The 25,674-nt window shown below is 41.8% G+C and overlaps 1 protein-coding gene across 1 annotated transcript in view; it reads left to right on the forward strand.

The window, feature by feature from the left end:
• LOC123499074 (tubulin-specific chaperone D-like) overlaps positions 1-25,674 on the forward strand; it is a 563,551-nt gene that overhangs the window by 311,226 nt on the left and 226,651 nt on the right. The gene's annotated exons all lie outside the window — the stretch shown is intronic.

Genomic DNA, 25,674 nt, shown 5'->3' on the forward strand with positions numbered 1-25,674 from the left:
AGAAAAATTTGTACCAATAAGACAACATAGAGAAGTTGGAAAGCAGGACTGGTTTAACGATAGATGTGAAAAGGCTAGAACAAGAAAAGAGGATGCATGGAAGAGGTGGAGAAGGAAAAGACGGATTAAGCAGTGGGAAAGTTACAAAAGAGCAAGAAATGAATATGTGTTGATTAGAAGAGAAGAAAGAAAGAAACAAGAAAAGGATATAATTGATAAATGTAAAGACCAACCAAGGCTTTTTACAGACATGTGAACAACAACATCAAAAATAGAGAAAGTATTGAAAGTTTAGAAGTAAATGGAGTATGCAGTGAAGATCCCAGGAAATGGCAGAGGCTATGAATGGATGCTTTCGGAAGGTATTCACAAAGGAGACTGCTTTTGACAAACCACTGGTAATGGAACAGAAAGGGATTATGAAGGAGTTTCAAGTAACTGTGGAGGAGATCAAGAATATGATGGGGAGTTTAGAAGTGAGAAAAGCTGTGGGACCTGATGGGGTATCAGGATGGATTTTAAGAGAATGCAGGAGCAACTGGCAGAAAAAGTTTGTGAAGTAATTGATGCCTCATTAAGGGAAGGTGTAGTGCCCCAAGACTGGAAAAGAGCTAACATTGTCCCAATCTATAAATCAGGTAACAAGAGAGACCCATTGAACTATAGACCAGTGTCACTTACAAGTGTGGTAGCTAAGATGTGTGAGAGGGTGGTGAAGAATAGATGGACAGACTTCTTGGAGAAAATGACATACTTTGTGAGTGTCAATTTGGTTTTAGAAAAGGGCGTTCATGCACGACAAACCTGATATGTTACTATTCGAGGGTGATAGATGTAATACAGGAAAGAGATGGTTGGGCTGATGGAATATATCTGGATTTAAAAAAGGCCTTTGATAAGGTACCACACCGGAGACTGATCTGGAAACTTGAAATGGTAGGAGGAGTGCATGGCAGTTTACTAAAATGGATGGAAGACTTTTGGTAGGAAGAGAAATGAGAACAATAATTAAGGACAGACCATCAGAATGGGGCTTGGTGGAGAGTGGAGTTCCACAGGGATCAGTGTTGGCACCAGTAATGTTCGCGGTCTACATAAATGACATGGTGGATGGGGTGTCCAGTTATGTGAGCCTATTTGCAGACGATGCAAAATTGTTAAGAAAAGTGAGATGTGACAAAGATTGCGAACTACTCCAGGAAGACTTGGACAGAATATGGAAATGGAGCTGTACATGGCAAATGGAGTTCAACACGACAAAATGCAAGAAAATAGAGTTTGGCAAGAGTGAAAGAAGAATCAGGAGTATGTACAAGATAGGAAATGAAGACATAAAACCAGTCATGAAGAAAAAGACCTTGGGGTGACAATTACCAATGACCTATCGCCAGAGAGACATATAAACAAAATAATTGGAGAAGTATTGAACTTATTGAGGAACATAAGAGTGGCGTCAGATATTTAGATGAAGAAATGATGAAGAAAATAATTACTGCAATGATAAGACCGAGGCTTGAATATGCAACAATACAGTGGGCTCGAACTTAAAGAAACACATAAGGAAACTAGAGAAAGTACAGAGGGCTGCAACAAAATGGTGCCTGACTTAAGAGATTTGACTTATGAAGACAGACTGAAAAGAATGCAACTTCCGACCCTGGAAAACAGAAGAGAAAGGGGAGACCTGATAGCAATATACAGAGTGATGATTGGCATGGAAAAATGGATAGGGAAGATCTGTGTATGTGGAATGAAAGAATGTCGAGAGGGCATGGGAAAAACTAAAATGGCCACTTATAGGAGAGATGTGAAAAAATATAGCTTCCCTCATAGAAGGGTGGAAGCATGGAATAGTTTAGACGTGGAAGTGGTCAACGCAAGGAATATTCATGATTTTAAGAAAAAGCTGGACATTAATAGATATGGAGACGGGACAACACGAGCATAGCTCTTTTCCCGTATGTTACATTTAGGTAAATACATTTAGGTAAATACACACACACACACACACACAGGTGGATGGGGTGTCCAGTTATGTGAGCCTATTTGCAGACGATGCAAAATTGTTAAGAAAAGTGAGATGTGACAAAGATTGCGAACTACTCCAGGAAGACTTGGACAGAATATGGAAATGGAGCTGTACATGGCAAATGGAGTTCAACACGACAAAATGCAAGAAATTAGAGTTTGGCAAGAGTGAAAGAAGAATCAGGAGTATGTACAAGATAGGAAATGAAGACATAAAAACCAGTCATGAAGAAAAAGACCTTGGGGTGACAATTACCAATGACCTATCGCCAGAGAGACATAAGTAAGAAAAAAACTACATTCAAATCCTCACGGCAGCAACACCAATCACGCCCGCTATCCATACAGGTGATGGGAGGTCAGCTGCGGTGTCCTTGACCAGGAAGAAAGAGAGGGGGAGGAAGAGGGAGGGGTAAGAGAGAGGAGGAAGAGGAGAGAGGGGGTAGCCAACGAGGGATTAAAGGTATGGCAGCGCTGTCCTCCCGCTATTTCCCATGGGGGCCGCACCCAATCCACATTCTTAGACGAGCAGGACTATAGGAAAGAGTAAGAGAAGATCAGTATGGAACTATTTAATGGGAGAAGAGCAAATAACGAAGACAAAAGAGAAAAAAGATCTTGGAGTGATCATACAAGAAAATCTGAGCCCTGATAAACACATAAACAAGACATTTGGACTATCATATAAGATGTTGACTAATATAAGAGTGGCATTTCATTACATGGATAAAGATATGATGAAAAAAATCATCACAAGCATGATACGCCCAAGGCTGGAATATGCAGCAGTGGTATGGTCTCGGAGCTCTAAAAAAGATATAAGAAAACTGGAAAGGATACAGAAGATTGCTACAAAGATGGTGCCAGAATTAAAGGACCTCACATATGAAGAATGACTGAAGGAAATGGGACTGCCAACCTTACAAGATAGAAGAGAATGTGGGGACCTAATAACAATGTATAAGATAGTAAATGATATTGAAAAAATAGACAAAGAAGACCTGGTGCTGTTGGCAGAAGAATATGGAAGGACAAGAGGATATGAAAAGATCAGGATGAAGCAGTGTGTGAAGGATGTTGGAAAATACAGTTTTCCACACAGAACGGTGGAAAAATGGAATGCATTGGATAAGGAAATTGTCGCAGCACATAGTGTGCATAACTTTAACCCGTACAGTGTCAGCAGATCTGAGACTTTGTGATTTCGCCAGTGCTGGCCACATCATGGATTTTTTTTTTTTTTGCTAAACCAGTCTTGAATGATGTGAAACAAATGAAAATGACAGTCGTTCCTCCCAGAACTGACTGGAAGTGGTATTAATTGGTGCGAGATGTTTTGCGCTAAGGTTAGCGACTTAGCAAAGCCTTATGTGACTAGTTTATTCGCTTCGTCGTTTCTCACCAGTCGATCCCCGAGTTGGACACATGCATAATATCGTTCCTGAGTTGAAAGTAAAACAACATGTCATGTTTTGCTGTTTGGGAGTGCTTGTGGATAAAAATAGACACGAGATATCGCGAGGGAGTGTTGCCTGTCACGGTGCAAATATTTTCCGAGTAATATGTACTTGTTTTTCCTTATAACAAAGCGATTGGAAAATTCTTATTTATGTCATACAAAGTTTTCACTACCACAATATAACAGTTACCAAAAACATCTGAAATGGTAAGAGTAAGTAATGGAAATTACGCTTTGTTCATATTAGCGGAGTTGAGGTGTCAGTTTCCCGCTACACCGAGCTGAAGGCAGCAGAAACTGCTAAAGTTCAGAATTGTAATAAATAAATACAGGAAGCATTCATGTTAGCAGGGAGGAGGAGGCAGCATGAGCAATGTCTACAGTGCATGATGACAGTATAATGGTAGGTTTTGAGGACGCAATACCTCCAAAAACATGAGGAAGCTGACCAACGTATCTCATACGTCTCTGACGCCCGGTTCGCTCAGAGTAGCCGACGTATCTCGTACGTCTTTGACGCTGTACAGGTTAAAGAAAAACTAGATAAATGGAGATATGGAGACAGGACACTATGAGCCCCGCTTGAACCCTGTACAATACAACTAGGTATATACACACACAGGATATGGGAAGATTGTTGGATAAGTTGGAAGTCTGAAAAGCACTTGGGCCAGATGGTGTATCTGGCTGGGTGTTAAAAGAATTTAAAGAGCAATTACTGGATCCAATTTGGGAAATAATTACAAGTTCAATAAATGAAGGGAAAGTTCCACAAGAGTGGAAGAGAGCCAACGTAATACCAATATTTAAAAGAGGAAAGGTAACTGAACCAATAAACTACAGATCAGCATCACTTACAAGTGTCGTAGGGAAGTTATGTGAAATAGTTATCAAAGAAAAATGGGTTAAATTTCAAAAACAGGAGCAAGTCATATCGACCAGTCAATTTGGGTTCAGGACGGTCATGTGTATCAAACGTTTTAAGCTTCTTCTCGAAAGTTATTGCAGGACTTGAAAACAGAGATGGAGGGATAGACACAGTATACCTGGACATTAAAAAGGCTTTTGATAAAGTCCCTCACGGAAGACTACTTTGGAAACTAGAGAATGTAGGAGGACTGCAAGGAACCTTGCTCGAATGGACAAGAGATTATTTGAAGGATAGGGAAATGAAACCTGTGATCAGAGATACATACTCATCTTGGGGTTAAGTAAATAGCGGAGTGCCACAAGGGTTAGTGTTAGCCCCCATTATGTTTCAGGTTTATGTAAACGACATTCACATAGGGATAAACAGTTATTTGAATTTATTCGCAGATGATGCAATGTTGGTAAGAGTTATCAAAAGCAGAATGGACTGTCTGCTGTTGCAGGAAGATTTAAACAAGATGTATGAGTGGAGCAGGAAGTGGAAATTGGAGTTTAATCCCAAGAAATGTCACATAATGGAACTAGGAAAGAGTAAGAGAAGACCGATATTGAACTATTTGATGGGAGAGGATTAAATAATGAAGATTAAAGAGGAAAAAGATCGTGGAGTGATCATACAAGAAAATCTGAGCCCTGATAAACATATAAGCAAGGTATTTGGACTATCGTATAAAATGTTGACTAATATAAGAGTGGCTTTTCATTACATGGCTAAAGACGTGAAGAGAAAAAACATCACAAGCATGATCGCCCAAGGCTGGAACATGCAGCAGTTTTTTTTTTTTTTTCTATGTAGGGGAGAGGGCCAGCTAAGGGCAAAAAAAAAAATATATATAAAAAAAGGGCCCACTTGAGTGCTGGCTCTCAAAAAAGTGGGAAAGCGTCAGCCAAAATTGGGGAGCAAATGCCTCGATACCTCCCTCTTAAAAGAAAACAAGTTGTAGGAAGTCGGGAATACAGATACAGGGAGGGAGTTCCAGAGTTTACCAGTGAAAGGGATGATTGATTGAGAGTACTGGTTAACTCATGCATTAGAGAGTTGGACAGAATAGAGATGAGAGGAAGAAGAAAGCCTTGTGCAGTGAGACCGCAGGAGGAGGGGAGGCATGCAGTTAGCAAGATCAGTAGAGCAGTTAGCATGAAAATAGCGATAAAAGATAGAAAGAGATGCAACATTTCGGCGGTGAGAAAGAGGCTGAAGACAGTCACAGGAGGCAAGTTGATGAGACGAAAAGCTTTAGATTCCACCATATCTAGTAAACCTTTGTGACTGGAATCCCCCCAAACAAGCAAAGAGTACTCCATGCAAGGATGGATAAGGCCCTTATATAGAGTAAGCAGTTGGAGGGGCGAGAAAAACTGGCGGAAACGCCTCAAAACACCTAACTTCATAGAAGCTGTTTTAGCAAGAGATGAGATGTGAAGTTTCTAGTTAAGATTATGAGCAAAGGACAGACCGAGGATATTCATTGTGGAAGAGGGAGACAGTTGAGTGACATTGAAGAACAGGGGATAGTTGTCTGGAAGGTTGTGTCGAGTTGATAGATAGACGAATTGAGTTTTTAAGGCATTGAAAACTACTAGATTTTCTATGCCCCAATCGGAAATCTTAGAAAGATCGGAAGTCAGGCGTTCTGTGGTGTCCCTGCATGATCTGTTGACTTCCTGAAGGGTTGGGCATCTCTGAAAGGATGTGGAAAGATGTAAGGTGGTTTCATCAGTGTAGGAGTGGATAAGGCAAGAAATTTGGTTAAAAGGTCATTAATGAATAATAGAAAGAGAGTGGGTGACAGAGAGAACCCTGAGGAACTCCACTATTAATAGATTTAGGAGAGGAACAGTGGCCGTTTACCACAGCAGTAAATAGAGTGGTCAGAAAGGAAACTTGAGATAAAGTTGCAGAAAGAAGGATAGAAGCTGTAGGAGGGCAGTTTGGAAATCAAAGCTTTATGCCAGACTCTATCAAAAGCTTTTGTTATGTCTAACGCTATATCAAAAGTTTCAAAGAAATCTCTAAAAGAAGACGACCAAGACTCAGTAAGGAAAGCCAGAAGATCACCAGTAGAGCAACCTTGACAGAAGCCATACTGGCAAGCTGACAGAAGATTGTGAAGTGACAGATGTTTGGGAATCTTCCTATTCAGGATAGATTAAAAAACTTTAGACAAGCAAGAGATTAAAGCTATAGGACGGTAGTTTGAGGGATTGGAACGGTCACCCTCTTTAGGAACAGGCTGAATGTAGGCAAACTTCCAGCAGGAAGGAAAGGTAGAAGTCGACAGACAAAGTTGGAAGAGTTTGGCCAGGCAAGGTGCAAGCACGGAAGCACAGTTTTTGATAACAATAGGAGGTACCCCATCAGGACCATAAGCCTTCCAAGTGTTTAAGCCAGCGAGGGCATGGAAAGCATTGTTACGAAGAATTTTAATTGTAGACATGAAATAGTCAGAAGGAGGAGGAGAGGGAGGAACAAGTCCAGAATTATCCAAGGTAGAGTTGTGAGCAAAGGTTTGGGAGAAGAGTTCAGCTTTAGAGACAGAAGAGATGGCAGTGGTGCCATCAGGATGAAATAAAGGAGGGAAAGATGAAGAAGTGAAGTTATTTGAGATGTTTTTGGCTAGATAGCAGAAGTCTTGAGGGGAGTTTGAGTTTGTTTTCTATTTATGAAGGAGTGTTTGGCAAGTTGAAGAACAGACTTGGCATGATTCCAGGCAAAGATATATACTGAACCTTCGTGAGGCTCAGTCTCTTGTACTGGGCCTAAGTGAGGCTTAGGCCTAGTAAGAAAAGAAAAGAAAGATGTAACGAATCCAAGGGGGAGGGATGAACATGCAAAACTTAACAAAATAGACCCTTTAATTCAACAACGACCCATCACAGTCATGTAACTTCTTACCTATCCTACCTATATTATGGGAGACCTATGGGGGGGGGGGAAACCGTGAGTAACTCAGCTGTAGGTGAGAAGGCGTGAGGGTGTGTGTGGTGGCGTCCCGAGAGGTAAAAATGGCGGCCTGACCCTCGCAGGGTCCTGCTTCTCTCTCTCTCTCTCTGCCTGGTTGGGCCTGCTGTGGTGGAAGTGGCAGAGGGTTCCACAGGGGCGGTGCTCGAGACGAGAGCGAGTGATGGTCTGGGACGACACCTTTTTTTTTTTTTTTTTTTTTTTTTGGCCATCACCCTGTCTTGGGTATTAGGCCCTTTATTTATTTTTTAACTTTTTTTTTTTTAATTCTTTTAAAATAAATTTTTTTTTTTTTTTTTTTTTTTTTTTGTTTTGTTTTGTTTTAACATATATACAGTTTTTTTGTGGCTTTATTTATTTATATATTTTTGTTTATTTTTTAAATCTTAACATTAAGTGACTTCACATATCCTCATGCACGCTTCATTCACACAGGATCCTATACCTATCTCAAAACTATTGTCCTTTGTCAGGGCATGGGGAGGGAGGATAAATCACAATCACACAGGGTGGCTACGTAGTATCACTACGTATTGCATATATACATGAAGGGAAAACATTCACATTACATCACGCAAAATTGGAAACATACACACTTTCATACTTTTATTTACATAAATATATAGAATAAATACATAGAATAAATAACATAATATATACACATAAATCACAACTCTCTGATTAAATTGGCCTCAGTCAGGTAAATCATCAGTCTATCGACCACATCCGGGTGTTCATCACCCAGGAGGGTGGTTTGCGTTAGCGGGAGGCCGCGACCCCGGCAATACGCCGCCAAGGGCCGCCTCTCCTCACGATAACGCACACAGTGAAGCAGGATGTGCTCGACAGAGAGTGACATTACAGCTGGAACACTGTGGTGGGAAGGCGTTGGCTATGTAGGGGAGCATGTGGGTGGGAGGGTGCATCCCATCCTGAGGCGTGCGAGGACCACCTCCTCCCGCCTTGTGGGGCGATTGGAGGAGGCCCACTCGCCCAGGATAGGTTTGGTGGTGTGGAGGTGGAGGTTGTCCCAGTGACTCTGCCACAGGAGTTTTGCTGATGATTTAACAACTGAGAGACATGACTGCAGATCCCGACGGAGGTTCCACGCTCCCTCGAGCTCAGCAGCAGACCGAGCTAGCATGTCAGCCTGTTCATTCCCGCGTATATTGGAATGTCCAGGCACCCAAACCAGTGAGAAGGATTTATGACATGAATTCAGCTTATTAATGATGTTGCCCTGGATTTCATTTGTATCCGTGCGGCCGGACTCTATTGCCTGAAGGGCTGACATAGAGTCCGAAAAATGACAATTGAATTATGAATTGAATTTAAAGCATAATCTATGGCTTTGTCAATAGCAAAAATTTCAGCAGAAAAACCGATGTATGGGTAGGCAGCCGGAACCTGAGGGCACATTCACACGACCATACACTTGCGCCCACACATTCACCTGTCTTGGAGCCGTCTGTGTAGAGATGTAGGGATGGAGGAGGCCAGCGACGAGGGCTCGGAAGTGGTGTTGGAGCTCCACCTCGGTAACCACAGCCTTCTTCCCCTGAAGCCAGTTGATGTTGAAGGTGGTGGTGGGAAGTTTCCATGGGGAAGGGTGGGCAGCACGAGCTGGTCCGCATCGTCCAGTCTCACGCCCGTTTGCTGGCAGAGCGTGTGTAGTCTGACTGAGACTGGACGGCGGACCGCATTGTGGAGGTGGTGGTGCTGCCATATAATCTTGTTTGCTGTGTTACCGAGGGAGCTTTCCGAGCCGCTTTTATCCCATGAGATAAAAGGAGGGCGTCGCGACGTAGTTGTAGCGGTGGTGTATTGGCCTCAACCTCCATCCGCGCCACACGAGTGCAGCGCAGGGCTCCAAGACACATTCGCACACATTCATTCTGCAGTACATCCAATCTCCTCAGTGTTGGTTCCGACGCAGACCCATACACCAGTGAGCCATAGTCTAAATGAGAACGAATTAAGGACTTGTACACCATTAATAAAGATTTTCTGTCTGCTCCCCATGAAGTACCAGAAAGGTATTTGAGGACATTGATCTTTTACGACAACGAATGAGCAATTCATTAACATGAGTCTTCCAATTGAGTCTGCTATCAAAATGCAGACCCAAGAACTTGACTGAATTTTGAAACGGTATCGGTTGGCCTTGAAGAGTTATTTGCAAATCAGGTACGTTACGTCTAGTGAAAACAACACCGATACACTTAGCAACTGAAAACTTAAATCCCCATAATGAGGCCCAATGCTGGACGGAATCAAGAGCATCCTGAATCCGCCCGCTGAGAATTGTGCGTTAGGCGAGGAGTGCCATAACGCACAATCGTCGGCGTACAATGAGTATTTAAGATTCCTTGGGACGGGAGTTGTTGACAGAATATCATTAATCATTATACAAAATAAAATGGGACTAAGAACACTACCCTGCGGCACCCGTTCTCCTGGACGAAAACGTCCGAGATTACGTTACCAGGAAGCTTGACAGAGAATGTTCTGTCCTGAAGAAAATTATAAACAAAAATGGGCAAGTTACCTCTGAAGCCATGAGCGTAGAGTTTCATGAGGATGCCGTGTCGCCATGTCATGTCGAAGGCTTTGTGGATGTCTAAAACACCCTATCATGAATTCTTTTTGGCAAAAGCCTCTGAAATGCAATGCTCCAGGTGTGTTAGGTGATCCATCGTGCTTCGGTACTTCCGAAAGCCCGACTGCTGATCACCTAACAGACCCTTCGCTTCTAAAACAAAAAGTAGCCTTCGCTTTACCATACGTTCCATGACCTTACATAGACAGCTCGTGAGCGCAATAGGACGAAACGCACTGGGGTCCGTAAGGCGTCCAGTCTTTTTGGGGATTGGGATTGTGTGGGCGAAGTGCCAAGACTGAGGGAAAGTGTAGGTGGTCCATATTCTATTGTAGAGCGTTAATAATTTTGAAAGGGAGTGGTGGCCGAGATTTTGTAACATGATATATGAAATATTGTCTGGACCAGGACTGGAGCCTTTACAGGATTTCAGGGCAAAGAGGAGTTCATCCAACGTAAACTCTGTGTTGTAGTCTGAGTTTACGCCTCCTGTGGCAAAGTTTGGGACAGTGAGTTCTGCAGCCTCCTTCCTTGGAAGGAAGGTAGGGTCATAGTAAGTTGTGCTGCTGGCCTGATGGAATTGGTGGGCTATGGCATTTGCTATTTCTGTTTTGTTATCAATTATAATATCATTTATTTTAAGGGTGGTGATAGGAATATATGGTTTTCTGTTATTTAAGATATTTATTGTTTGCCATACTTTGGAGAGAGGAGTGGTGCGGTTAATAGATGATATGAATTGTCTGAATGAGTCTTTCTTTGCATTACGGATGACTTTCCTTGCCTGAGCCCTTGCCTTTTATAGGCTATGAAATTAGCTTGACTGGGCTGCTGGCTGAAGTACCTGTATCGTCTATTGCGCTCACGAAGTGCTTGTCGGCAATCCGTTGTCCACCATGAGACTCCATGCTTAGTGTAAACTGCAGAAGTCTTCGGAATACAAGCCTCAGCGGCGTGTAATATGGATTGTGTTGCGTTGCTGACCATCGTGTCAACGTCCTCGCCAGATATATCCACGTCGGCAACCCCACGGAAGGTTGCCCAGTCTGCTCTCTTGAAGTTAAACTTGGGAGGGCGGGGGGTGGGCGGGATGTCGCGTACATAAGAGATGCAGATGGGCAGATGGTCACTTCCGTGGAGTCGTCGATGACTTCCCAGGAGAAGTCAGGAGTATACCTGGCGAGAGCAACGACAGATCAATGGCAGACGCGTTACCAGTCCGATCATCTACACGAGTCGCACTTCCATCGTTCAGAAGACAGAGGTTTGTCTGTAATAAAATGTTTACTATCTGCTCCCCACGTACACTTGACCTCTCACTTCCCCATTGTTGATGATGGGCGTTAAAGTCGCCAACAACTAGCCTGTTGCCCGGAAGCTGGCTAATAAGAGATGTAATGTCATCATCAACAATGGAGGTATTGGGAGGCAAGTAGAGGAACAGATAGCCAGATACGTGTCGTTGAATCTCACCCTGCACGCGACCGCTTCCAGAGGTGTATTCAACGTCACTTCTGTTTGTGTCAGTGTTTTGTGTATGTATATAGCAACGCCGTGTCCCTCATATCTTCTATACGGATGGTAGTGTTTTAGCACTGCAGGATCAGGCTGATCCTGTAGTCTCGTCTCTTGTAGACAAATAACGGACGGCCTGTGTATGTTCACTAAAAGTGACAAATATGGATCTTTATTCCGAATACTTCTGCAATTCCACTGTAACACCTTGAACATTATGGCTTAAGAGTTGTGGTGGCGGCCGTTTTCTTAGTCCTTTTGCGCTCAGAGGCGCTGCCGGGGGACCTCTCCCGGCCCTTACTAATGGTGACATCCATCGATTCATCAATTGTTAACTCCCCGGAGCTCGTCGAGAGGGAGCGAGCGTGTGAACTCCTTCTCGACGGCGCGGGAGCGGCGACGACATGAGAAGGGCGTTGACGTTCAAGCTTTGTTAAATTTAATTTATTAGACTTGTCTGTCTTCTCACCCTTACTGGGAGTACGAGAAATAGCAGACAGGTATGGAGCAGAGGAAGTTATAGGAGTAGAGGTTTTAGTAGTAGTAGTAGTAGATTTAGCAGATGATGAGGCAGAGGTTGAAGGGGAATCAGTGGTGGTAGATGGAGCAGGCAGCAGGTCGCTGAGGTCAGTCTGGATAGCAACAGTACACATCTTAGGTGGAGCCCTTACTGTTGAAGCGTAGGAGACGTTTGAAGCAGGCGCGGCCTGCGTCTGCTTCACTCGCATCCTTGCTTCATAGTAAGAGATCCTTCAGTAGCCTTAACCGTGCAGACCTCTTTCTCCACTTTCCACGCGGGACAATCGCGTGAAAAAGTGGAGTGAGCACCTTCACAATTACGGCACTTCTCTACCAAGGATGTGCACTGCTCCACAGAGTGGCCCTCTCCTGCGCATCTACCGCAGTAAGCGTGGGAAGACCGACAAGCGTTACCATGGTGACCATAAAGCTGGCACTTGAAACAACGGAGAGGATTCGGAATGTAGGGACGAACGGGAACCGACTCGTACCCTACATGAATCCTCTCTGGCAACTTAGCAGCACTGAAGGTGAGAATGACTGATGCTGTGCTCCTTCTTGTACCGTCAACCATTTTAGTAATTTTCCGAGCCTCAATGACATCCTGATCAGTCATGCAATCGACGATCTCGGTCGGTTCCATATCCACAAAATCGCGGTGGGAAGCGACTCCCCGACACGAGTTCATGGACACTGGAATCGAAGCCTCGATCTCGATGTCATGAATGAACCGGAGCTTCAACAATGATTTAACTTGATTTACGTTAAGTGTCTGAACAAGTAGATCACCACTAGCAAGTTTTTTCACATTAACGACATTTCCTATGTTACAGTCAATGACCTTCTTTATTATAAAAGAATTAACAGTAGACAGGCGGGTGTTCGTCTTGGAATGTAGAGTCACATACGTCGCTTTAGAGGGTCAATAGACAGTCTGGCAGTCGGGGTCGTCGATCAGTGTCCTCCCTCCCCCTTACGGGGGGAGGGCAGGAAGGTCCGTCAGGCATGGAGGGGGGTACACCCCCCTCCTGCAGGAGGAGCAGGACACAAGTGGGAGGTGGTCAGGAGGAGTTACCTAATGTCAGATTGTCCTGCCAAACCACTCTAAGGGGCCGGACGGTGTTAATTCACCCCAAAAGCACGCTCACTGAGGCGGATCCTCCGTAGGTGTGAGAGGAAAGACAATCTGACAACCGGGCAACAGACACCTGTTGCCGCTAAGGAGAGGACAGTGAAAAGGCAAAGCTAAAAACACGGGACAATGGGAAACCTAACTTTATTTGACTAATACCTAAGCCTGATGGGCGTACAAAAAATCCACACAGAGGTGGGTGAAGGACAGAGCGCAGGATGACACGTGTTTAAAGCACGGTGTCTTGGCCGAGTCTGGGACGACACCACCACGCTCCTCACCTTATAAGGCAGCGGCCATGATAATTGCGCACGTCATCCCTCTTCTCCCCCCTACAGGGACTCCCTATATAAGAATTCCTAGCTACATATATGAAGAGAAGATGAGGATTTGGACTAAATAAATACCCTCATATTGGGTAATAATCCCCATCCAGTACTGCTACTCGGTACAGATATATATAAAGTGTGCGAGATTCAGGAGATGGAAGACTCAAGTATCTTTTGTGGGCAACCTCTCATCATGTATACCACGAGAACAGGCTGAGTTAAACCATAGTTTAGAAGGTTTAGGTTGAGATAAAGAATGAGGAATGTACGCCTCCATGCCAGACACTATCACCTCCGTTATGCATTCAGCACAAAGATGGCAGAGTCAAAATGCCAGAGGCACCTTCGCTTTGGGGGATCCTGTGGAGGGATTGGAGAAATAGGACAAGATTCAGAAATGAGATTGTGATTGGAGGAGCCCAACAGAGATGAAAAGGTGATAGCATAAGCAGAAGGATTAGAGGTGAGGAAGAGATCAAGAATGTTGGGCGTGTCTCCAAGACGGTCAGGAATACGAGTAGGGTGTTGCACCAGTTGCTCTAGGTCATGGAGGATAGCAAAGTTGAAGGCTAGTTCACCAGGATGGTCAGTGAAGGAAGATGAAAGCCAAAGCTGGTGGTGAACATTGAAATCTTCAAGGATGGAAATCTCTTCAAAAGGGTAGAAGGACAGAATGTGCTCCACTTTGGAAGTTAAGTAGTCGAAGAATTTACTACAGTCAGAAGAGTTAGGGGAGAGATAAACAGCACAGATGAATGTAGTTTGAGAGTGACTGTTAAGTCGAAGCCAGATGGTGGAAAGCTCAGAAGATTCAAGAGCGTTGGCATGAGAGCAAGTTAAGTCGTTGTGTACATAAACGCAACATCCAGCTTTGGAATGAAAATGAGAATTGAGAAAGTAGGAGGGAACATAGAAGGGGCTACTGTCAGTTGCCTCAGACAGCTGCATTTCAGTGAGGAAAAGAAGATGAGGTTTAGTAGAGGAGAGTTGGTGTTCTACAGATTGAACATTAGATCTAAGACCACAAATGTTGCAGAAGTTAATGTAGAAAAAGTTGAGGGAGGTGTCAAGGCATTTGTGGTCGTTATCAAGAGGGGCGTCTGACCTGGGGACATTTTTGGTTCTCTCCCCAGAAGAGGATTTCGAGGCATGGTCTCCGAGCTCTTAAAAGGATATAAGAAAATTTGAAAGGATACAGAATATAGCTACAAAAATGGTGCCGGAATTAAAGAACCTTACATATGAAGAACGACTGAAGGAAATGGGACTGCCAACCTTACAATATAGAAGAGAACGCGAGGACCTAGTAACAATTTATAAGATAGTAAATGATATTGAAAAGATAGACAAAGAAGACCTGGTGCTCTTGACAGAAGAAGATGGAAGGACAAGAGGACATGAAAAGATCAGGATGAGGCAGTGTGTGAACGATATTGGAAAATACAGTTTTCCACACAGAATGGTGGAAAAATGGAATGCTTAGGGTAATGGAATTGTTACAGCATATAGTGTGCATAACTTTAAAGAAAAACTAGATAAATGGAGATATGGAGACAGGACACTATGACCCCTGCTCAAATCCTGTACTATACAACTAGGTAAATACAGGTGTTGGAGACTGGTCTAGGCTTATTTGCAGGGTGGGTTAGGAGGAGATAGGGTTCTCTTGTGTCCATGATGAAAAAAATTTGGTTGCCGTATAGATGGAAAAATGGAGAGATTAGTCGAATGTGAGGAAGTCAGTGTAATCAATCAGGGATTAAAGGAGGAAGTATAGGAGATGAAAAAACAAAATTATATACTAAAAGCTATGTGTCACAACTACGAAGACTCATTAAGGAGCCTACAGAAATAGGATAGAAAATGGAATGGGTGAAAACAAGCTAAAGGAATTACATGGAAACAGGAACAGGAAGTGTGAAAATAAATATTTCAGAAGTAGTAAAGAGACAGATTCAGGAAAAAACAAGACACTGTTATATAAGTAATTAAGGAGAAAGATCTAGTGAGAGATACAGTGGATAAGAGGAAATGTTTCTTGATGTTTGGGATGAAGGAAAAAAATATCTTAACAAGTTCATGAGAGAGCGTGAAGAGAGAGAATTGGCCAGAACTATAATTATCAAACAGATCTAGAACAGCACACAGGAGTCGGACCAGGAGGTGGAGGAAGTAAGTAGGTTGGGAATATTTAATGAAAGGGGTAGGAGACCAATGAAATTGAGAATGAGATTGCAGGTGGCAGTGGAGGAAATTTTGACAAGGCTGGCTGATGATACTGAACATAAATATATATGGATAAAAAGAGATATGAACCTGGACAAAAAGGAAAAAGAGAAAGTACTAAGAAATTAAGCTAAGGAAATAAAACGAGAAAAGGATGGAAATCGAAAATAGTATTTCTACTAGAGGGTTTTAGATGAGACTAAAGAAGTGGTATCTGCGGAAGGAGGAGGTCATGGAGAGGCAAGAAATAAAGAGTGATTTATACTAATATAGATGGGTTGTTATCCTGTGTGTTGGAGGTTAGGGATTATTTGAGAGAGAAGAAAGCCAGATGTGCATCGTTGAAACAAAACTAAAAAGCAGAGATCCATGTTAATTTTAAAGAGGAGGGATATAATAGCTGGAGGAGAGACAGAAAGGGTAAAGGGGGAAGAGGAGTGCTAATAATGGTTCGTGAAAATATATGTGTGGAGAATGTGCAATATGGTGAGGACAAGGTGGAAGTAATGGGAGTAACAATCAAAACAGGAATTAATAAAAGAAAAATCATAGTTACATATGATCCACCTAATACAAATACATGGGGAACTGACATACATAAAGATATGCAGAGAGGTGATTAAGTGCTTAGGTAATGTAATAAAAAGAGATGGAAAAATGCTATTAATTGGAGACTTAAACTGTAAAAAAATAAACTTGAGGGAGAATAAGGTAATGGATAATGCTGGACAATGGAGTGAGGAGGTGTTACAATCAACTATGGGTAATACAGTGGACTAGTTGGTGGAGGAGTCAACAAGGTACAGGGGGGAAGAAGAACCATCATTGCTCATAAAAGAAGCCAGAGCCTCCTCCCAGCATACAATACCTAAGTGTAATGGGAAGAAGGGATCATGTGACATTAGAGCTGGAAATACAGGAGGAGGATGGGATAAGATACAGAGATGACAGCAAAAAAGAGAAGTTAAATTATGCAAAAGCAGAGTTTGAAAAATTAAGGAAATTTTATGCTGATATGGAATGGAGAAACATTATATACGGAAGGACAATACAAAGGAAATATGAAAGATTCATACAGAAATATAATGAAGGAGTAATGAAATACATACCTTTTTATAGAGTTAAGAAAAAAATACAATGCTAAATACACAGAAGCTGAAAAGGCAAAAGATAAAGCTTAGAAGAAACTCATAAAGAGGAGAAATGACAATAACAGACAGTAGTATAAGGATGCAAGAAATTAATATATTAGAGTAAGGAGAGAGGAAGAAAGAAACTTTGAGAAAGATGTAGTGTGTAAAAGCGAAGATGAACCCAAGCTTTTCTAAAAATTTATAAATGGTAAGATGAAGAACAAAGAAACAATAAAAAAAATAATTGAAGGAGTAAAGACATACCAGGCAAAGAAGGAAATGTGTGAAATGATGAATGATAGCTTCAAAACTGTGTTCACTGTAGAAGAAGATTTCACAGAACCAAATAGGACATTGTATTGCCAAGGATTACAGGAAATCACAGTGCACAAAAGAGGATATTGGAAGATTATCAGATACAGTAAGTTCTCCTTATACGGCACTTCGTTATCCGGTAAATTCACAGTTACAGTGTTTGGTAATTATTACCCTTGATTCTATTTACGTTAAGAAAAATTCACATATGGTATCCGCTCGTGTTTTGTTTACACCATACATTAGCACCACCATGCCGCATGGCCACCACAACAATCATTCTCTTTCTCCGTTTCTCACTGAACATAAATGAAGTCCTTACAGTGTGTTTTTTTTTGTGGATATTATGAGTAAGGGCTCAAATCCGTACTGTCCCTTAGCCTTGGGAGGGACATCATCTGATAGAATACATGACGAGTTAAAGGTAAATGAAAACATTTTCTGTTTATTTCTTTTGTGCAGTACTTTACATTTTTTATATGACTATTTTCATGTATTTTCATGTCTAGGAGTGACTTTCGACGTGCTGGAACACATCATCTATTATTACATGTTATAATGGGTTGGGTATACGGTAATTTCGATTTGCAGTAAGGTTTTCAGGAATGCATATGAACCGTATAACGAGCACTTACTGTAATTTGGATGGCAGAAAAGGAATGGGGCTGGATGGTGTATCTTGCTGGGTGCTAAAAGAATGTAAAGAGCAACTGTTAGATCCAGTTTGGGAAATAATTACAAGTTCACTAAATGAAGAGAAAGTTTCACTAGAATGGAAGAGAGTCAGTGTAATACAGATATTTAAAGGAGGAAAGGCAACTGAATCATTAACCCTTAGCCGGCGGTGGAACTATATATAGACGGTCCTGATTGTATCAAAAATTTGCGGGGTGACTATATATAGACTCGTCTCCAAAATTTATCCCTTGTATTTCTAAGCATCGACTATATATAGACGGCCACGTGTGAGTGCCCCCGAGCCACAAAAATGATAACTGGCAACTCAAGAGTGGCCTTGGTGTACGTGACTTCTCACACTCATACCACACTCTGTTCCCAGCTTTCAGGCAGGGTGGAGTGCTCCTGTCTGCCTGTCATTCCACCAATATAGTATTATTTCTTGGACATATTTGGGAATTTTAGGCACAACCATGCTTCCTACAAGGAGGAGAATCACTGATGAGGATTTACAGCTGATTCTAGCGCATGATTTAGATGATGAGTTAGTAAGAGAGAAACCATCACATAACTGAAAAAGCAAAAAACAAAAACAAAAAAAATTGGGAGGGTGGAGGGAAACCACATACAGGTCACAAGTCCTGGACACATTTTTTAATGTGGGTGTGAGTGACTCCATTATCCTAGTAAACATATAAAGAAATTTCACTTTAAAGCCTAAAGTTTGATTTGAGAAACTTGTAAACACGGCGCGAAATTGCGGTAGAGTCTATATAAAGATGCTGTCAAAACGTAACAAAATGCGGTGTAACTAAATTTATGCTGCACACCAGTAGGCGGCAGAAGCTATATATAGACGATTCACATTTTAGGAGACAGCCAACGTCCACTGCCGCCGGCTAGGGGTTAAATTACAGACTGGTGTCACTTACAAGTGTTATGGAGGATTTGTGTGAAATAATAATAATAAAAAAAAAAAATGGGTTAATCCCTTCCCATCGGAGGATCTATATATAAACGTTTTGAAAACAGGACTTTTTGTCGGATCATCTATATATAGATGCTTGTTCTTATTTTACTGCACTAAGTTGTAGCATGGTCTATATATAGACGATTCCTTACAAGTAACAAATTTAATAAAATTAATCATTATTTTGCATCTCAACTACCCAAATACTGGTCAACATACCCTATCAAGGCCAGTCACCGCTTGTGCCGTGTTGTTGGTGGATGTGTTGTGCACATAAGCTAATACTGGAAATTTTTGCATTATTTGAACTTTTTTATTATTAGCCTATCATATGAAAGAGAAAGAACAGTACCACACACCAGTAACGTTATTTTAAAATGAATAGGTACAAAACAAGTACAGTGGAGACTCAATACTCGAACTTAATTAATTCCAAATGACCATTCGAGTATTAAAAAGTTTGACTATTGATACCTATAAATCAGGTAATTCGTTCCAGCCATTGCCAAACCCAAGTTTAGAAAAGGGCAGCGGTTTAATTTTGCAGTCGCTACTAGCACTGACACATAGAAGCAGGATTAGCCTGTCTTTCATAGGCTTGTGTCCTGACAAAAACTTCTCTTCCTTTTTTATATATAGATCATGTTTGGTATTTTTTTATTTTTCCAAAACAGGCCAGTTTCATCACAATTAAAGATCCGTTGTGGGCTTAAGCGCTCCTTATCCACAAATTTCTTAAATTCAGGCACAAATTACTCAGCGGCAACTCTGTCAGCACTTGTGGCCTTGCTGCCTCACAGCAGAATGAATTCCAGTTCTTTTCTTGAAATTCCCAAACCACCCTTTAATTGCTTTAAAATCATCATTGGAGTCAGATGTAGTATCAGAAATAAGATCACGATGCAGCAGCCTAACCTTCCCACAAGTTATGCCCTCTGACAAAGAATCACCAGCCATCTGCCTTTGGTTTATCCAATCAGCAACTTTTCCATTTCTTCCACTGCCGCAGGTCGCTTAAATTGCCTTTTCACACCAATTGCCACATCAGCTCTTTTAATGAGCTTTGTCTTCTTCAGTATTGTGGCTACTGTAGATTTAGCCATTACAGTACTCAGTTGCAAGATCGGTTATTCTTCCTCCATTCTCGTATTTATCAATAATCTCCTTTTTCTTTTCGATGGTTGTCACTACATTCTTTCTTGTAGGCTTATTCTCACCACTAACAAGTCTCTTCAGTGCCAATGTAAGCTTCTAAATGCTAAAAAAACACCGAAGAGAAAGCGCAGGACAATGTTATTCTGATGACAGCGAAGGATCAACTGGCTGCGGTGGCCCAGTGGGGTGCGTGAGGCGGCGGGAAGGGAGAGACCCGTTGTTTACAGCCATGTGGACAGACGTTCAACCATTAGGTATTTTTTCGAGTATGTATTAAGTTGAACTTTTGTGTTTGACTATTGAAAAGTTTGAGTATTGAGTCTCCACTGTACGTTTGTAAAAATGATATGAAATATGAAGAAAAGTGGAAGTAAATTACATACAGGTCACAAGTTCTGGATGTGAGTAACTAAAATATTCATACAAATACAGGCAACCCCCGTTTAACGAAGGTTCACACAACGAAATTTCGCTACAACGAAGGTTTAATTTTACTACCATCTGCTCGTTTAACGAACATCAAACTCGCTTTAACGAAGTTTTATCCAGGTAATTTTTTTCCAAATTTAAAAGCCCCACCATATCACTCAAGCTGACAGGCTTTTGAATACACCAGGAGCTGCTGGTACTAAGGCCTGCCTCAGGAAAAATCCTGGGACACCTATAGAATAAAGATCAAGATCAAGATCAAGCTTCACGTGGACAACAAGCGCAACACTCACTCCCCAGTCAAAACATAACAGCCTCAGCAGCAGCTTGTCTTCCCTAGTTCAACTTACCACCAAAACACCCTGCAATTGGCCTAGTGTTTGTAAGAAGACCAGGAAGTCTCTTACTCTCCAAATGAAGCTAGATATTATTCACAGACATGAGAGAGGCCAGAAAACTATAGCAGTGCTGGCCACTATCTTGACTGTCTCTATTTTCAAGTCAGCAGACTCTATTAATGAGGCTGATGAGACCGTATCTTCCTTGCAAGCTAAAAGAACCACCTGAACTCTTGACTCTACAATGGATAAAATGGAAAGCCTTGTGGAAATGTGGTACATAAGTTTTGTATGCAGTACATTCCACAGGTTGCCGGTTAGTGTCTTTCCCGTTTCACTCTCCCTCCCTTCATAAAGTTAAGATCATCAACATTATAAAGTTACATACATACATACATTAGTGTACATTATAATGACTTAAGTTAAACTACCTAAATGTTTAACTTCATAATTCTTACTTACATTAAACCTTTTACTGTACTATGATGCACTCTCGCTTTGCTTACTCTCAATGGAAGTTCAAATCAGGGGTTAAACTTGTTATAATCGGTTCGCTTAACGAAGTGTTTTTTAGGAACGTAACCCCTTCGTTAAACGGGGGTTGCCTGTATATTGACATATATTATCACCAATTAAACACAAATAACACTTTCATATACACTCAACCCCCAGCTATAGCAAGTTTCGCTAACGCGGTTCAAAGCTATCGCGGGAACATAAAAAAACACTCTTACATTGCTAATGTGGATCCTAGTGGAGCTATCGCAAGCCATGAATCACTCTTTATCCCGGATGTTGACGTGAAGGCTACATCATATCATCTGACTTGCTGATTGGCTGAATTTGAGTGACGCATTAGGCTGTGATTGGCCAGCACACTCCCGCTTCCCCGCTCCTCTGCTCCCCCGACACAGTAGACTGCGTGGCGCATGTCGTGGTGATCCTCAAGGTCACGTGTCTACTATATCCGGACAATGGCCTCTACTCCCCCTCCTGGCCACCCAGGGAGATCCCTACTACCCAACCTGATCCAGCGAAAGACTACAGCGGCACCTGGGAAAGAAATTAAGAAGAGGAAGAACCTTACATATGCAGTGAAATATGAGATAGTGAAATTGATTGAAAGTGGACAAAGTAAAAGTTCAGTGGGCACTAAATTTGGTATCAACAAGTCTACAGTGAGACATATTTACCTCAAGAAGGACCACATTAAGGCACATATGAACCTTGCAAGTGATACTGCTGAACATAATGCTGTGCGAAGTTCAAATCATGTCCTTTTCAAGACTGAGCAGCTCCTCAGCAAATACTTTGACCGCATGGCAAAACGAAATTTGGCTGTGGATACAGAAAAGGAAATTTATAAAGGAGTGGCAGCAAAGTGGGGCATTAAACAACCGCCAGTATTTTTTGCATCTAAAGGATGGTTTGACAGATTCTTGCTCGACATGAGATAAAAAACATCAAGATTTCTGGAGAAACTGCAAGTGCAGACTTGGATTCAGCCAGGCAATACCCAGAACAACTGCGCCATGTAATTGAGGACGGACAATACACTCCTGATCAAATTTTCAACATGGATGAGACCAACTTTTATTGGAAAAGTATGCCACATCGCACATTTATTTCTTCAAGATCTGCCCGTGTACATGGAAGAAAGGCAATTAAGGAACGCTTCATCTTACTACTGCCTACGAATGCTTCAGGAAGTTGCAGACTCAAGCCCACAGTTGTTCATCGTGCCAAACATCCCAGGGCTTACAGGGGTCAAGATATGAACAAGTTAAATGTGCACTGGCTTAGTTCTGCAAAGGGATATGTGTCAGCCAAGCTTGGTCTTGACTGGCTTAAGGATTGTTTCATTACTGAGGTCGAGGACTACTGCAAGAGAAATAACATCCGTTTCAACATTCTCCTCATTTTGGATAATGCACCTGGCCACTCAACACTCCTTGCAGATGTGCATCCCAATGTTCAGGTGGAGTTTTTGCCTCCTAACACCACATCACTAATGCAACCACTTGATCAGGAAGCAATTTCAGTGGTTAAAGCTGCCTTTTCTCGCCGGCAGTTTCAAATGATGCGGGCAGCCACCAAAGATGCCACTGTTCTCCAGAAACTGGTTGAAAGTGAAAGTGAAAATGAGGAGGAAGAGCTAGTGGGAGATAATGAATCAGAGTGCTGTGTGCTACAATATTGGAAAAGTTTTAGTGTCAAGGCTGCTGTTGACTTAATAGTATTGTGCTGGAATGACGTTACTCCTGCTACAATCAACCATGCATGGCGTAATCTGCTCCAGTGCATGCCTGAGGACAGGAAAGTAAAGGTAGCAGGCGAGCCACAAAAAGTAGCAGCAGAGGTGGAGGCAGCTGCATTGGAGGCTCATCATATTCCTGGCTCTAGTTTTGCTGAAACTACCGACGACGACATCCTAGAAATGTTACGACCCAATGCACCCAGTGCACAAGAAATGTTGAATGAGGATGCCTTGTGTGATGAAGCCAGTCCTGAGGAGAAGAGGAGACAGCTGGTGTTGAAAAGAAAGGACTGCCAATCAGTGAAATAAAGAAGCTGCTTGAATATGGACTTCAAATTCGTCACATCTTGGAGCAAGACACTCTTATCAATAATGAGGGCAAGATTGCAGCCATAACCCAGGCTCTGTTCCCTTTTGAGGAGATGTACCGCGCTCATGTAAACAATCTCAGGCAGCGTAAAATCTCAGATTATCTGCAATGAAAACAACCTTCCCAGCCTGCTGACAATCCTCAACCCTCCTCTTCGAGCTCTCTCTTTGATGAAGACAGTGATGAGGAATTTCATGGCTTCATGAATGATCTGAGTCATTGGAGGGGTGGTGGAAACCAGTAGCCACCACCAACGGCTCGGAGCCCCCTCCCCCCTCCCACCTACAAATCAACACACGAAGGTAAACTTGTTTATTTTGTTTTGTTTTGTTGTTTGTTTTTGTGCATTTCATGTCTGTATTTACTTAAGTATATTGAAATGTGAACAGTATCAATAAATCATGGTAAGATGAGAGGAAAACAAGGTGCTAATTCATTGAATTGTGTTGCTACTCTGGCCTGCCAGAACCAATTTTATTTTTTCCTATTATTTCTTAACAATGTCTATCGCGGGTTTAGCTATCGCAGCGATATTAAGGGACTAATTACGTACTCACGATAGCTGGGGGTTGAGTGTAGATTCAATTGTTTGTTCAGTTTTGTGGCAGGGTCTATACATAGATGTCACTTATTCAGTTTTGCAGTAGAATCTATATAAAGACTTGATTGTTCAGTATTGTGGCAGAATCTATATATAGATGTCAATCAGGTGTACCCATTTGCGGGGAAACTATATATAGATGTATGGATGAAAGTTGGTAGGGTCTACGTATATATAGACGATATTTTATTTCATAGTTCACTCATCCGCCCTGCTGTCTGGAAGAAGAACAAATAATTTCAAACAGACAGTTTGGGTTCAGGACAAGATAGTTATGTGTGTCAAACTTATTAAGCTTTTTCTCGAGAGTAATAGAAGGACTTGAAAACAGAGATGGATAGGTGAACACAGTATATCTGGACATAAAAAAGGCTTTCGATAAAGTCATGGAAGACTACTTTGGAAACTAGAGAACACAAGAGGACTGTGAGGAACTTTGTCGGAATGGACAAGGGATTATTTGAAGGACAGGGAGGTGAGAACTGTGATCAGAGATACATACTCAGAGTGCCTCAAAGGTCAGTGTTAGTCTCCATTATGTTTTAGATTTGTGTAAATGACATTCACATAAATCTATTTGCTTATGATGCAAAGCTGGTATGAGTTATCAAAACCCAGGAGGACTGGTTACTATTACACGAAGATATATATAAAATATATAAGCGGAGTAAGAAGTGGAAATTGGAGTTCAATGCCAAGAAATGTTTCATTATGAAACTGGGAAAGAGCAAAGGAAGACTGGTATGGAAGTATTTGATGGGAGAGGAACAAATAATGAAGATTTAAGAGGAAAAAGATCTGGAAGTGATTATACAGGAAAATCTGAACCCTAAAAAACACATAAGCAAGGTATTTGGATTATTATATAAAATATTGACTAATGTAAGAGTGGCATTTCAATTCATGAACAAAGATGTGATGAAAAACATTATCACAAGCATGATACGTCCAAAGCTGGAATATGCAGCTGTGGTGTGGTCTCCAAGCTCTAAAAAAGATATAAGATTAGAATGAAATTAGAAGATTGCTACAAAGCTGGTGCTGGAACTAAAGGACTTAACATAATATGAAGAACGGCTGAAGGAAATGGGACTACCAATCTTACAAGATAGAAGTGAACAAGGAGATCTAATAATAATGTACAAGATAATCAATGGCATTGAAAAAGATAGACAAGCAAGACCTGGTGCTGGTGACAGAAGATAGAAGGACAAGACGTCATGTAAAGATCAGGATGAGGCAGTATGTGAAGGATATTTGAAAATACAGTTTTCCACACAGAACGGTGGAGAAGTGGAATGCATTGAATAATGAAGTTGTTACAGCACATAATGTGCATAACTTTAAGGAAAAATTGGATAAATGGAGACATGGAGACAGGACACTATGAGCCCCACTCAAACCCTGTACAATACAACTAGGTAAATACACGCACAGAGGATAAGGCCCCCTCCCTCTCTCTCTCTCTCTCTCTCTCTCTCTCTCTCTCTCTCTCTCTCTCTCTCTCTCTCTCTCTCTCTCTCTCTCTCTCTCTCACTATATCCAAAGGCAATGAAAATATGATGAATAAGGTAAAAAAAATAACAGCTAGTATTTTTTCTCTGATTCCTCATTAGCGATGTTTTTGCTTTCTTCACTTTCTTCTACATAATAACCATATCCACTATCTTCAAACTCAAGAGCCACTCCCAAATGACATGGATATGTCATGCTCCATGTTCTGACTTCT

Source organism: Portunus trituberculatus, chromosome 49 (genome assembly GCF_017591435.1).
Source record: "Portunus trituberculatus isolate SZX2019 chromosome 49, ASM1759143v1, whole genome shotgun sequence".
Lineage (NCBI taxonomy): Eukaryota > Metazoa > Arthropoda > Malacostraca > Decapoda > Portunidae > Portunus > Portunus trituberculatus.